We start from the raw sequence: 12,321 nt of genomic DNA, 5'->3' as shown, positions 1-12,321 counted from the left end.
GGCAAAGGTGGCTCATGCCATTTGTAATCCTAGATACTGGGAGATTAAGACTAAGCCATCCCAGACAGAAAAGTCTTTGCAACTCTCATTTCCAATTATCCAGCAAAAAGCTGGGCTGGAAGAGTGGCTCAAATGGCAGAGTTCAGCCATGAACAAGGAAGCTAATGTAGAATGCAGGGCCTGGTATTATTAGCTCGTGCACACAAATGTAATTTATGTTGTCATCATAAAGGAGTACAGATACTATACTGAATTGTTAGTAAGATCATAAATTTGTACAATTCATTTGAAAATATCTTTTTATCCATATAATGAACTTTAAACATGTGTCTGCCTCTTGAAATAGCAACTCTACACCGCTGAGAATTTCTCTTGGAACAAGCATACAGAAAAAAATAGCCTCCTAAGAAATTCACTAAAATATCAAAACAATCTAAATGTCTATAGTTGGAGACTGAAATATCCAGGAGATGCATTAAATGTTTTAAAATGGAACTACATTCTTACTCTCATAAAACTGTGCATATATAAAAAGGACCAAGTCAATTCATGTGAAAATACGTGAGATACTTATTTCCAATTAATTACCCAGAAAGCCGAAAGTTGAACTATGGCTTAAGTGGTACTGTAGAGTGCTAGCCTTGAGGATTGTGCTCAGGCCCCGAGTTCAAGCCCCAGGACCAGCAACTCCCTCCCCCTGAAAAAAATGCTATTGGTATCTACATTTTAAGAATATTAAGACAAATTAATTCTATTTCTTGCACCCCAGGGAACAGCCAAGGAAATGAGTTTTCTGTTTGTTTCTAGAACATCTATGGCATAAGGTGTAGCAAGAACCATATAGGAGATTGGAAGGCCATTTCCAAAGCTTATATTGAACACAATTAAACGCGGCAGTTTGATGTCTATATTTCAGAGGCACTCTTATGAATGATAATCGTGACTCCAGATTGATAGAGATGTCTCTAAAGGAAAAAAAAGGAATTCCATTTACTCCCTCTTAGCCCTGGGAATGGAACAGGCAAATGCTTTCCAACTAACTACATCTGTCATTTCATTCCACCAGAATTGTGTCTTCCTTTGTTTCTTCTCTGAGCAAACTGTATCACCAACCCTCCAGTTGGTGAGACTCCATGAAATCACAGCCATCATCTCAGCTTAACTCTGTCTCCTGACCACCTAGATTTAACCCCTTTTTCTCAGTAGTAGAGTATTTCAATTTTTCCCCCTTCTTCTTGCTGACCACCCCCCCCCACCAGCTGAGGACTAACCTCAGGGATTTGCACTAGCCAGGCAAGTGCTCTTCCACTGAGTGAAATCCCCAACCCCTCACCTCAGTTTTAACCCTAGACACAATCACACCCAACCTTAAGGCAAACAACTATGAAATGCAGCTGGACAGATATCAGAACTTTATTAAAATAAAAAATTTCTCTCTCACAAAAAAATAAAAATAAGCAAAGTTAATATGTTTACTTGAATTCTTTGAAGGGTTACAAGTGGCTTCTCTATTTGAAAGTTGTGGATAATGGTTAATATAATTTTCTATCATACTCCTATGAAACACTAAAGTCTAAATCATATAAATAGTAATCCTAGCTACTGAGGAGGCTGAGATCTAAGGATCATGGTTCAGAGCCAAGCTGGGGGAAGAAAGTCCATGAGACTCCAATTAACCACTAAAAAAGCCAAAAGTAGAGATGTGGCTCAAGTGGTAGAGCATCAGCAAAAAAGCCTAGGGCGAGCTCCCAGGCCTTGAGTTCCCAGCCCCATGACCAGCAGAAAAAGAAAAAAATGTGGGGGAGCTGGTGTAGCTTAAGTGGTAGAATCATTGCTTAGCCTGTGTAAGACCCTGTGTTCAAAAACTGAATAAAATAAATAATAGTTAAAAAAACTCAATTGCTCTCGAATTAAAAGGTGCCATATACTCAGGTATTGTGCCAATGGTTAGAGACTGTAAATAATTGAACATTCCCAGTCATGACAGACTTTCAAAGACATTGAGAGCCACTCTCCCAACGCCTTTCTGTTTCCAGATTTTAACACAGACCACTTCCTTGGCTACCTGCCAACTGGCCTCACCCAGACTTGCCAGAATGAAACTCCTCAAGTTCAGGAAGAAGAAAAGCTCTGATGACCTACCTTTCTTCTCTTTCAGCTCTTGGAGCCCTGTTCAGCCACAACAGATCATCATCGTCATGATCCGGGTACTGTGGAACCAGACTCAACCGTTTTCCCTAACATTGTGATCTCTCTCCAAAAAAGTCAGAACTCCTAGAAAATCCAACCGGGATGGAAAACCACGGGCTTTCTCCCCTGGTGCTTACACCCATACATGTCTATCGCCAGGCTTGCTCAGGGATCTGTGCTCTGCTGGTTGCAAGCTGTGAGGACAGAGTCCACATCTTATTTGTGTTGGTGTCACACTGGCCACTAGCCAAGCTCCTGGCCTTCAAGCCCTAGCGTGGCTCCTGAATGAATGTACCAGCCTACACACTCAACAGCCCCACGGTGACCTTACCTTTTCCCACAGTGCCTCAGACACGGCCATCTGTAGGCAAAATCGTGTGAACTACCAAATCCAAGGCCTCCAAATTCCATCTAACTGAACCGTGGTTTAGGCTGTGTGACTGATTTTTCTTCTTTATTTCTTTTTAACTTTTATTGTTATTATAAAGGTGATGTACAGAGAGGTTACAGTTACATGAGTCAGGTAATGAATTTCTTTTTGGACAATGTCACTCCTTCCCTCACGCTCCCCCAGTTTTTCCCTCCTGTTCCCACCAACAAGTTGTATAGTGAGTACTACTGCTGATTCTTTTGTTATTGTGACCTATCTTACAGAAGGTGAGATATACTGTAAGCTATTTTTAAAAAGTAAACAAACCCTAGACCTAACTTCAGAACTCAGTGAGATCTAAGGAGTCCCAAACAACTCTCCATGACCATGATCTCAAAGTACTTTTTCAATATATGATTTTCAAAATACTTAATTTTTGTGTGTGTCAGTCATGGGCCTAAACTCAGCCTGGGCACTGTTCCTCAGCTCTTCAGCTAAAGGCTAGCTCTCTACCACTTGAACTTCTGGCTTTTTCTGCTTATGTAGTGCTGAAGAATCGAACCCAGGGCCTCATGCATGCAAGGCAAACACTCTACCACTGAGCCACCTTCCCAGCCCCAAGATAATTAATTCTGACCGAAATAAAAAGCTTGAAGAGGCTTCCTAAATATGTGTGTGTGTGTGTATCTCATGCTCTTTCTTGCTCAGCTTTTTTTGCTCATGGCTAGTATTCTACCACTTGAATCACACTTCTAGTCCAGCTTTTTTTTAAATTTTATTTTATTTGTGAACATACTGTACAGAGGGGTTACAATTACATGGGCAGGATAATGCGTACATTTCTTACCAAGCATTGCAGCCTCCTCCTTTGGTTTACCCTTCACATCCCTTCCCAGCAGCTTTTTTTTTTTTTTATGGTATTAGTCAGCAAAATTACCTTCAATTATTTTCAATCACAATCTTCAATTATGAACATGAGAGTCTCATGGGCTTTTCTGCCCAGCCTGGTTTAGAACTTAGGTCCTCTGGGTCTCAGCCTGCTATGCAACTACAGGTGTAATCTATTGCACTTGGGCTACTTTTACAATTAGCAATGTACTGGGGTGTTTTGTTTTGTTTTGTTTTCCTTTGCCTTAAAAGCAGTGGATTTCCTTTCCTGTGAGTCATTCTCAGGAGAGACTGAAAAACTGTGTACTTTTTCCTCCTGACCGCTCCCTCATCAGTGTTACCATAGAGGCCAAATCTGCATTTATCCTATGAGGTTACATGTTTCCAAACCTTAGCCAGGCCCCACATTATAACATACAGCTACCGACTCAGGCATCTGATGCCCTCGAGGGCTCATGTGGATGTTTATCTTCCTCCTCAATGACTTAAAAGAAGGGCATTTCCTGGAAATATTGAGGTGGACATTTCATTGTAGTAAGGTGCTCAGAATGTGTGAATCATTCCTGTTGCCTAGTAACATGTTTGCTTGGCAAAGTGAAGGCAACTCGGTACAGGTAGTCAGACCATGGGGCAGATATTCAGCATAACTTCCTTCTGATACTAGACAGTTGGTTTCGTGTTTAACAACTGTTCTTTCCTACTGGTAGTACAGGTTCCTGAGGGCTTTCTGTTTAAGTCAGGACAATTCCAAAGGCAGCTATGCAGAGAATCAATCAGCAGTACCTTTGTGGCTGAAATTAAGGGCAAACCTGCTTTTCCTATTGAGTTGTTAAGAAAACCTTTAAGACAAAAGGTGTTTATAAAACTCTCATATAATGCATAAAGGGGTGACCATCCCTGTAAAAAGAAATCCTCATACACACTCATAGTTAATATGACATACTCATAAACAGCCCTGGGCCACTATTTCTAACCTTATAGTCAAGACTTTTTTTTCTGGGCCTGGGTGCTATCCTGGGGCTCCTTTTGCTCAAGGCTAGTACTCTACCACTTCATCCACTGAAGCGATTCCAGCTTTTTCTGTGACTAATTGGAGATAACAATCCTTACATCTCATCCTTCTGAGTAGCTAGGATTACAGGCATGAGCTGCTAGTGCTGAGCCAAGAGACAGATTTTTATGCAGCAATGATTGATTCAAGGGCTATACTTTAAGCTAGAAAAAACACACTATATGTATACACAAACTTATCTTCTTACAACGAGTTGATGACCACAGTATAAGCAGCTTCAGAATTGAGGGAATTTACTCTCGAATAATGTAAGGAATGGAAAGAGATGGCACCGCAGGCTCAAGGTGACCTTACAAATTTCTGCCTTCAGATTTCAGATAAAATGTGTAGTTAGGTCCCTGTAGAAGCTAAAAATCTATCATCAGACACTCTGAGGTTACATCTCATGTAAAGACTCTAACAGATAATGCCTGTCCCCCTAGTATCCTATAGCACAATCGTGTTCCTAATCATTCTATGCATTAAATATTCAAGGAGGAGAAGTGGTTTTTTCAAGGCAGGAAAGTTCACCAGACTCCTTTCTCAACCTAGAGCAGAGGCACACACCTGTCATCCCAAGGTAGTTGGGAGGTTTGGATTGTGAGGATGATAATACCAGGCAGTAATCATTTCTATGCATTAAAGACTCAAAGGAGGAGAAGTGGCTTTTGGTCTTGTTTAAGCTCTCTACACTACTTGGGAGGCTGAGAATAGGAGGACCACAATTCAAGGCAGGAAAGTTCACCAGACTCCTTTCTCAACCTATAGCAGTGGCACACACCTGTCATCTCAAGCTAGTTGAGAGGTTTGGATTGTGAGGATTGTAATACCAGGCAGGTAGGCTGAAAAGTCTGGAGACTTCATCGACACAAGAGGAACAATTGATGCAGAAGCAGTGCTAATGATCCTAGCAAGTATGGAAAGCCTAAAAGTGGGCAGATGGTAGTCCAGGCATGTCCCTGAGCAGAAAATGAGACCATATCCTAAAAATAACTAGTGAAAATTAGGGTTGGAGGCATGGCGCAGTAATACTGCATCAGCCTAGCAGGCATGAGGTACTGAGTTCAAATATTAGTACTGCACACACAAAATAAAGCTGCACATATACCAGGCTGGTTCTGCAGGCATTTTGTCTTTGTTACTGTTGTTATTTGGGGTTTTTGTTTGTCTTTTCAAGGGAATTCTATTGAATACATAAGAAAGATCTAATACTATATCTAAATGTTACCTGTAATCTCTTTGGGAAAATAAATCTAGAGTCCTAAATTAACTGACTGCTTTTGGATTACAGGATACAAAAATAATTTAAAATTTCTTCTTCTTTCTTCCTCTCAGCAAAAAAAAAATCATTTTAATTCTGGAACTTCAATATGCCTGAAATCCACAAGTACTACCAAAAATAAAATAGATAAAATGATTTTTACTTTGCTTATGTTAGCAATGACAGGTATATAAATTTACTTAGCAATTTTCACCTTAAACATATGTTAAAACTTTTATCTTCTTCCACGTGCTTTCATTTTTAAAGAAACACATTTAAATGAGAGCAATCTTTCTATGTCCAAGAAAAGCTGTAATTTCTACTGGGTGCTGGTGGCTCATGCCTGTAATCCTAGCTACTCAGGAGGCTGAGATCTGAGGATCACAGTTCAAAGCCAGCCCGGGCAGGAAAGTCTGTGAGACTCTTATCTCCAATAAACCTAACTAGAAAACCAGAAGTGGCGCTGTGGCTCAAGCGGTAGAGTGCCCGCCTTAAGCTGAAGAGTACAGGGACAGCGCCTAGGCCCAGAGTTCAAGCCACAACCGACAAAAAAATACTAATAATAATTTCTAAAACTGATGGATTGTAGGTAACAATTACTAGGAGAGAGAGAGAGAAGTGAGGGGGAGGGAGGGAGAGAGAGAGAGACAGAGAGAGAGAGAGAGAGAGAGTGATGTCCTCCAAAGCATTTTAAAGCCCACATTCTCATCTAAAGGAGTATGTTACAGTGTAGGGTCTGATGTTGATTAGGCAGACCTCCTAAAAAAAAATTTTTTTTGGTGGCCTGTGTTTACAGCCCAGGAATAGAAAGGTCGGTTCTCTGGGTTCTCAGAGAAGACTTAGGTCTTGGAAATTAAACTGTCAGTGGCCAGATGAGCTGATCTGGTAAACTTTCCTATGTGTATTTCTTTTCTTTTTTCTCTTTTTGGTCAGTCATGGAGCTGTCCCTGAACCTCTTTGCCCTCAAGGCTAGCGCTCTACCACTTTGAGCCACAGCACCACTTCTCATTTTTTGAGTAGTTTATTGGAGATAAGCATTTCCTGGGGACTTTTCTGCTCAGGTTGGTTCTGAACTTCCATCCTCAGATTTCAGCCTTCTGAGTAGCTAGGATTACAGGCATGAGACACGCATGCCTGGCTTTTCTTCCTTCCTTCCTTTTCTTTCTTTCTCTCTTTCTCTCTTTCTCTCTTTCTCTCTTTCTTTCTTTCTTTCTTTCTTTCTTTCTTTCTTTCTTTCTTTCTTTCTTTCTTTCTTTCTTTCTTTCTTTCTTTCTCTTTCTCTCTTTTCTTTTTTTTTAGGTAGGAGGTCCACACTGGAACTTGGTACTTAACTGAGCCATGCCTCCAAATCCCTTTCTACATGTAGTTAGGAGAAAATGACACATCATAGAAAAGTGTATATATAGTGGGGGGGAGGGGTGTGTGTGCAAGCGTTCATGCGCGCCAGTCCTGGGGCTTGAACTCATGGAATAGCTGCTCTCCCTTAGCTTTTTGGCTCAAGGCTGGTGCTTGCTTCGGCAGCACATATACTAAAATTGGGCTCAAGGCTGGCATTCTATCACTTCAGCCCCAGCTCCACTTCAGGCTTTTGGTGGTTAATTGGAGATAAGCATCTTTCAAAGAGGCTTTAAACCTTGATCCTCAGATCTCAGCCTCCAGTAGCTAGGATAACAGGCCAGAGCCACTGGCACCAGGCTAGTATGCTATCTTTTACATTATAAAAGGATTAATAGCAATTCACATTACTATTTCCTTGTCATGTACAAAGGAATTGGGAAAGAGATCAGTAGAACACTAATGAACAGGCTGAGAGGGAGTGGTAAAAGGCAGAATCTGGACTGGTTCCTCAACTCAGAAAAAAAAAAGCAACACAACAATGTTATACTTGACAAGTAAACCTTTCTTTTTCAAGCTGAAGTGTTATCAACCTGGGGTGCTGCTTTGTTTTCAATTCCACAGTGGCCACAACACAGACTGTTTTATATTCCAAATCAGGTTCCGGCTCTTGCCTTCCCTATGTAGATTCGTATGTCATGTTGATGGGTTTCTCCAGGCTCTATGAGAGCATGGAGCTCTCCCCTCCCTCCTAATCCATCGAATTGATTGCTAAGGATACTTGGAAGCTTTTATAAAGCTTATGAAAAGCCAGGATCTTGTTGTGGTCCTTGTCTGGTTTGAAACACGGAACTGAACACAGATACCAGAAGGAGGTCGGTAGGGATTTGTTCCATTAGTGGATTCTTTCCTTCACTGACTCCCTACCATATGAGATCAGGGATGCCGGTGGGCTGGTGTACTTGGCATTCTACCCACAAGCCAACAATGCTACCTACTTGGAAGGCTAAGATCTAAGGATCACCATTTGAAGTCAGCCAGGGAGGACAAATCTTTGAGACTAATTGCCGATTAACCAGCCGGAAGCAGAGGTATGGCTCAAGTGATAGAGCACCCTCCTTGAGTGAAAAAAGCTGAGGGACAGTGTCTAGGCCCCAAGTTCAATCCCCCAAAATCAACACCCAAAAAGAAAAAAAAAAAAGAAAGAAATTCTTGGCATTCTTGGTATCAGCAATACAGGCAATCCAGTTCCGGCAGCCATTTCTAAATTTATCTTCAACTTTCACAGAAGACAAAGTGGCCAACAAGATGCTATGTGGAGCAATAGACCTCAACTATTCATAAAATTTTAGTGTTTAATTAACTTGAGATTAAAGCTAACTAATCTTTGCAAGCAAACACCACACTTACTAGTAACAATGAAAAAAAAATCATAGGCTCAAATGAAGTCTGGTTTTAAGGTTCTCAGAGCTACAGTGAGCAAACCTCTTTCACCTTGGATTAGACAATTATAACAACAGAATAACTGTACTACTACAAACTTGGGGGAAGTGCTAAGCACGGATGACTGATGTACCTCCTAAAGATTTTCCAGGCCACAAACCTTCTGCAGGCTCCACTGAGGTATTTAATGAACAGTAGCACGGAGAGCTGGAAGTTTGGCTGTTCCCCTCCCCTCTATACACACACATCCCTTTCTTCTTTCCTTCTTTCTTTCCCCTCCCTTCCTTTTCCTTTTGTCCTTTCTTTTCCTTTTCTCCTTCCTTCATCCATCATTCCTGGTCTCCCTCTCTTCCTCCCTTCCTTCCTTTCATGCCAGTCCTGGAGCTTAAACTCTGATCCTGAGTGGTTTTCTTGGGCTGAGGCTTTCCTTTCCCGAGCTGGCTTTGAACTGTGATCATTAGATCTCAGCCTCCTGAATTGCTACAACTACAGATGTGAGCCACTTGTGCCCAGCCTGTCATCTGTATTTCTTTTCCTGTCATTTAAAAAAATAGAAATTCAGCTGGGTGCCGGTAGCTCACGCCTGTAATCCTAGCTACTCAGGAGACTGAGATCTGAGGATCTCGGTTCAAAGCCAGCCCGGGCAGGAAAGTCTGTGAGACTCTTGTCTCCAGTTAACCACCAGAAAACCACAAGTGGTGCTGTGGCTCAAGTGGTAGAGCGTTTGCCTTGAGCTGAAGAGCTGAGGGACAGTACCAAGACCCAGAGTTCAAGCCCCATGACTGACAACAACAATGACAACAAAACAACCTAGAAACTCAGTGAGTGAGGATACACTTCCCTGAGAGCTGAGTTACATAGTTGAGATTCTCCTGAGGCTAAAATAAAAGTTCTGAATGAAGGCATTTACTTGGGCCACGCCCTCACTGGGAAGGAAAGGCAGCAGAAGCCACTGGAGACAGGGACAGTCAATGTAGGTGGATGCAAGTTGTCCTCATGACCCAGGCATCAGAAACCCCCAGCCTACCTTTGCAGATGCAGCCCAGTGAAACCCACGTTGGTCCTTACAGGAGGAGCTGGCTCTCCCAGACCTTGCAGATTGTCTCTCAGGAGAGTGGTACAGGCCTAGGAAAGACAACACTATGGTTAGAATGATGTTTGGCAAGCCAAATGAGTGTGAGGCTTTGAGTTCAAACCCCAGTACTACCAAAAAAAAAAAAAAGTGGTTTAACAAGGATCACACCTGTAATCTCAGCTAATTGCGAGGCAAAGTCAGGATATCCTTAAGTTTGAGGCCAGCCTAGGTGAAGTCTGTGAGGTCCTGGAGGAAACTCAAGAGTTTTTCCATTTCTTGCAATAAGCTCTCGAGAAGGAATCCAAAGCAGTAGGACCCACAAATGCATATGGACATACAAACACATAGCTCTAGTGAACTGGTTCTTTTGAGGAACACAGTTACCCAGAATCCCTCAGTCTATCCTCCTTTGCATATCTCCCCTAGCCATGCTTGTGATGGCTCAAGTCAGAAGAGGAGAAGACAGTGCCAGGTTTGTGGAAGAAATTCTCTCACATCCGGAGATGGCGCAAACATAGCCACTGAAAACCACTAAGTAACTCAACGCATTGAAAAGAATCTGTTAAGTTTAATGGACTTGAAAGCCATTATCTGGCAGAACAGCCACAGTGATCTCTGGGGATTAAACAACTTGGAAGAATATTCCTGTTTGTCATCATCACCTTGGGCTCTGAGCTGTTGTGGGATAATACACTTTGTTGCAAACTGGCTAAGAGATGGATTTCCTTTACAGGATTGGTTTATAGAGAGCAAGCTTTAGCTAATGTCCTTCAGACATTTCTATATGTCCATGGACACCATGAAGAAGCTGTACTTCCATGACTCTAGATCTAGAGTTCTGTAAGTAAATCCTGTCCCAGAGATCTGCCAACTTTCCCTCTTCACCTAGCCAGTAGGTTAAACAGTATAGAGTGATTAAACCAGGAAAATTCCATTTCCACCACCTCAAACCCTTATTCCTACTTGGGCTTCTTCAGTGCCTCAATTATATAGAGACACACAGTTAGTTGTTGATTATAAAAATAGTGTCTACTTCAATCTGTTAACTACTATCATCCTGCCCTTATTTACAGGTTTATAATACTTGCAAGTTTTGACCAAGGGTGGACAAAAAAATTTTAAGTAAAAAAATTTAACCTCTTAGCAAGATGCCAGTGGCTCCACACCTCTAATCTAGCTGCTCAGGAGGCTGAAATCTGAGGAAGATTGCAGTTCAAAGCTAGCTTGGGCAGCTAGCCAGACATGGAGCCATGGCTCCAGTGGTAGAGCACTAGCCTTGGAAAAAACAGCTAAGGGACAGCATGTAGGCCCTGAGTTCAAGCCCACACACCCAAAATTAAATTCCCATGTGCCCAATATGCGGTTCAGCCTTGCCTTATGGTCAGCTATTGAAATTGTTCAATCTACTCTTTCCCTGCCTTTGATTTTGTGGAAATCCAACTCTTCAGTTGCATATGCTACCTCAAAAGAAAAATAACAGTTGACATGTTTAATTGAAGCACTAAAGTTAAAATTTGACATTTGTTGTAAGGCAGCATATCTCTACTGGAAGCTGGGTAGCATTGTGGGAAGAATGAATTGAGCATCTTCAGGACAGTGCTGAACTCTGTGTATATGAGCATATGCACAGTTTTTCCTCTGATGAGGTCTCTTTAGAAACCATACACCCATGGATACCAGACTACTATAGAGCAATGTATTCTCATCTTTTTTTCCCTTTTTTTTTGTGCTACTACTAGGTCTTGAATTCAGGACCTGGTCACTATCCCCCTTAGCCTTCTTGCTCAAGGATGGCATTCTAATATTTGAGTTACACCTCTACTTTTGGCTTTTTGGTGGTTAATTGGAGGGAAGAGTCTCACGGACTTTCCTATCAGGGCTGGCATCAAACCATGATCCTCATATCTCAGTCTCCTAAGATTATGGGTGTGATCAACCAGTGCCTGGATTCATTCTGATTTTTAATACATGTGGGGCACTGCTAAAGAAAATGGCAATCGGCTAATCCACTCACAGATCACTAGGCAATTCGTAATTGCAAATTGGACAGTATTTAAAACTAAGCCCTGCACATTCTTGGAACCAACATCACTTCCAAGCCAAAGCATGAGACCCTGAATTCAATCCTCAGCACTGGAACCAAAAATGAGTGAGTTGCTACTGTAATAAGAAATGAAAAGATGAAATTAAAACTCCCAAAATAAATACCCAAATATCTACTACCATATTAAATCTAGGAAAAAAATGTTTATCACAACAAACACATAGTTTGTTTAATTCACTAAGGATTTAAAACAGCAAACCTCATTTTCTTGGTGGTAACTATGTGTGTGAAGTGTGGTTGAGGTTGGTAAGCAAAATATTCGGTCCTGAGATCTTAAAAGTTCTCCTTTTCACAAGATGTTATTTGTGGTACTGTACTACCAAGAAGCAAAGAAGGGAGCCTTGAAGATTAAATATAACGTAATCATACAGTCCATAAAAGTAAAACGTACATGTTTACTTGTAATGACTACTCTTACATGAATAAATACTGTCTTTGAAAATAGAAATAAGACTCAAACATGAAACTAGCAACAATTTCTTTAAAAAAGTCAAATAGAAGCAAAATGTAGCCAGAGGCAGAGGGTATTAGCAAGATTAGCAAGAAACTGCCAGAGTGGACAATAGTTGTGGGACAAAGAGTCTCCTTGGTGTATCTAATAATA

The 12,321-nt window shown here is 41.4% G+C and overlaps 1 protein-coding gene across 3 annotated transcripts in view; it reads right to left on the bottom strand.

Annotated features, from left to right (window-relative positions):
• Nucleotides 1–12,321, bottom strand: part of Sgms2 (sphingomyelin synthase 2) — an 83,603-nt gene that overhangs the window by 41,297 nt on the left and 29,985 nt on the right. For all 3 annotated transcript variants that reach the window (XR_011371916.1, XM_070022409.1, XM_070022408.1), the window contains exon 2: nt 9,566–9,663. The gene's annotated coding sequence lies outside the window, so the exon portion shown is untranslated. The remainder of the gene's footprint in view (nt 1–9,565; nt 9,664–12,321) is intronic.

The sequence above is a fragment of the Dipodomys merriami genome, unplaced genomic scaffold (assembly GCF_024711535.1).
Source record: "Dipodomys merriami isolate MVZ:Mamm:240054 unplaced genomic scaffold, mDipMer1.0.p SCAF_15, whole genome shotgun sequence".
Taxonomy (NCBI): Eukaryota; Metazoa; Chordata; class Mammalia; order Rodentia; family Heteromyidae; genus Dipodomys; species Dipodomys merriami.
The sequence above is the reverse complement of the archived record's forward strand: the minus strand, read 5'-3'. Positions and strand labels throughout refer to the sequence as shown.